This window comes from Physeter macrocephalus, chromosome 4 (assembly GCF_002837175.3).
Source record: "Physeter macrocephalus isolate SW-GA chromosome 4, ASM283717v5, whole genome shotgun sequence".
NCBI classification, from domain to species: domain Eukaryota; kingdom Metazoa; phylum Chordata; class Mammalia; order Artiodactyla; family Physeteridae; genus Physeter; species Physeter macrocephalus.
In genome coordinates, this window is record NC_041217.1 from 8,559,579 (window position 1) to 8,563,173 (window position 3,595).

Here is a 3,595-nt window from a genome sequence, read left to right on the forward strand (position 1 = left end):
GAATGAGCAAAAAAGAATGAAAAGAATTGAGGACAGTATCAGAGACCTCTGGGACAACATTAAAGGCAACAACATTCGAATTATAGGGGTCCCAGAACAAAAAGAGAAAAAGAGAGGGACTGAGAAATTATTTGAAGAGATTATAGTTGAAAACTTCCCTAACATGGGAAAGGAAAGAGTCAGTCAAGTCCAGGAAGCACAGAGAGTACCATACAGGATAAACCCAAAGAGAAATACACTGAGACACATATTAATCAAACCATGAAAAATTAAATACAAAGGAAAAATATTAAAAGCAGCAAGGGAAAAGCAACAAATAACATACAAGGGAATCCCCATAAGGTTAACAGCTGATCTTTCAGCAGAAACTCTGCAAGTCAGAAGGGAGTGGCAGGACATATTTAAAGTGATGAAAGGGAAAAACCTACAACCAAGATTACTCTACCCAGCAAGGATCTCATTCAGATTCGACAGAGAAATTAAAACCTTTACAGACAAGCAAAAGCTAAGAGAATTCAGCACCAACAAACCAGCTTTACAACAAATGCTAAAGGAACGTCTCTAGGCAGGAAACACAAGAGAAGGAAAAGACCTACAATAACAGACCCAAAACTATTAAGAAAACGGTAATAGGAACATGCATATCGATAATTACCTTCAATGTAAATGGATTAAATGCTCCAACCAAAAGACACAGACTGGCTGAATGGAGACAAAAACAAGACCCGGATGTATGCTGTCTGGAAGAGACACATTTCAGACCTAGGGACACATACAGACTAAAAGTGAGGGGATGGAAAAAGATATTCCATGCAAATAGAAATCAAAAGAAAGCTGGAGTAGCAATTCTTATATCACACAAAGTAGACTTTAAAATAAAGACTCTTACAAGAGACAAAGAAGGACACTACATAATGATCAAGGGATCAATCCAAGAAGAAGACATAATAATTGTAAATATTTCTGCACCCAACATCAGATCACCTCTATACATAAGGCAAATACTAACAGCCATAAAAGGGGAAATCGACAGTAACACCATAATAATAGTGGACTTTAACACCCCACTTTCACCAATGGACAGATCATCCAAAATGAAAATAAATAAGGAAACACAAGCTTTAAATGTCACATTAAACATGATGGACTTAACTGATATTTAACAGACCCCACTTTCACCAATGGGCAGATCATCCAAAATGAAAATAAATAAGGAAACACAAGCTTTAAATGTCACATTAAACATGATGGACTTAACTGATATTTAACAGGACATTCCATCCCAAAACAACAGAATACACTTTCTTCTCAAGTGCTCATGGAATATTCTCCAGGATAGATCATACCATGGGTCACAAATCAAGCCTTGGTAAATTTAAGAAAATTGAAATCACATCAAGTATCTTTTCCGACCACAACACTATGAGACTATATATCAATTACAGGAAAAAAAAACTGTAAAAAATACACACATGGAGGCTAAGGAATAAGCTACTAAATAACCAAGAGATCACTGAAGAAATCAAAGAGGAAATTAAAAAATACCTAGAAACAAATGACAATGAAAACATGATGACCCAAAAGGTATGGGATGCAGCAAAAGCAGTTCTAAGAGGGAAGTTTATAGCAATACAATCCTACCTCAAGAAACAAGAAACATCTCAAATAAACAACCTAACCTTACACCTAAAGCAATTAGAGAAAGAAAAAAACCAAAAAATCCCCAAAGTTAGCAGAAGGAAAGAAATCATAAAGATCAGATCAAAAATAAATGAAAAAGAAATGAAGGAAGCAATAGCAGGATCAATAAAAGTAAAAGCTGGTTCTTTGAGAAGATAAACAAAATTGATAAACCATTAGCCAGACACAACAAGAAAAAAAGGGAGAAGACTGAAATACACAGAATTAGAAATGAATAAGGAGAGGTACAAACTGACACTGCAGCAATACAAAGGATCGTGAGAGATTACAACAAGCAACTACATGCCAGTAAAATGGACAACCTGGAAGAAATGGACAAATTCTTAAAAAGTACAACCTTCCAAGACTGAACCAGGAAGAAATAGAAAATATAAACTGACCAATCAGAAGCACTGAAATTGAAACTGTGATTAAAAATTTTCCAACAAACAAAAGCCCAGGAGCAGATGGCCTCACAGGTGAATTCTACCAAACATTTAGAGAAGAGCTAACACCCATCCTTCTCAAAATCTTCCAGATTATAGCAGAGGGAGGAACACTCCCAAACTCATTCTACTAGGCCACCATCACCCTGATACCAAAACCAGACACAGATGTCACAAAGAAAGAAAACTACAGGCCAATATCACTGATGAACATAGATGCAGAAATCCTCAACAAAGTACTAGCAAACAGAATCCAGCGGCACATTAAAAGGATCATACACCATGATCAAGCTGGGTTTTCCCAAGAATTCAAGGATACTTCAAAATATGGAAATCAATCAGTGTGATACACCGTATTAAAAAATTGAAGGATAAAAACCACATGATAATTTCAATAGATGCAGAAAAAGCTTTTGACAAAATTCAACACCCCTTTATGATAAAAACTCTTCAGAAAGTAAGCATAGAGGGAACTTACCTCAACATAATAAAGGCCATATATGACAAACCCGCAATCAGAGATAAAAAAGAAATAAAAGGAATCCAAATTGGAAAAGAAGTAAACTGTCACTGTTTGCAGATGACACGGTACTATACATAGAGAATCTTAACGATTCTACCAGAAAACAACTAGAGGTAATCAATATATTTGGTAAAGTAGCAGGATACAAAATTAATGCACAGAAATCTCTTGCATTCCTATACACTACTGATGAAAAATCTGGAAGAGAAATTAAGGAAACACTCCCATTTACCATTGCAAAAAAATGAATAAAATACCTAGGAATAAACTGACCTAAGGACACAAAAGACCTGTATGCAGAAAACTATAAGACATTGATGAAATAAATTAAAGATGATACAAACAGATGGAGAGATATACCACGTTCTTGGATTGGAAGAATCAATATTGTGAAAATGACTATTCCACCCAAAGCAATCTACAGATTCAATGCAATCCCTATCAAACTACCAATGGCATTTTTCACAGAAGTAGAACAAAAAAATTGCACAATTTGTATGGAGACACAAAAGACCCTGAATAGCCAAAGAAATCTTGAGAAAGAAAAACAGGGCTGGAGGAATCAGGTTCCCCAACTTCAAACTATACTACAAAGCTACAGTAATGAAGACAGTATGGTACTGGCACAAAAACAGAAATATAGATCAATGGTACAGGATAGAAAGCCCAGAGATAAACCCACACACATGTGGGCACTAATTTATGACAAAGGAGGCAAGAACATACGATGGAGAAAAGACACCCTCTTCAGTAAGTGCTGGGAAAACTGGAGAGCTACATGTAAAAGAATGAAATTACTACCTAACACCATACGCAAAAAAAACCTCCAAGTGGATTAAAGACTTAAATGTAAGACCAGACACTATAAAACTCTTAGAGGAAAACATAGGAAAAACACTCTTTGACATAAACCACAGCAAGATCTTTTTAGACCCACCTCCTAGAG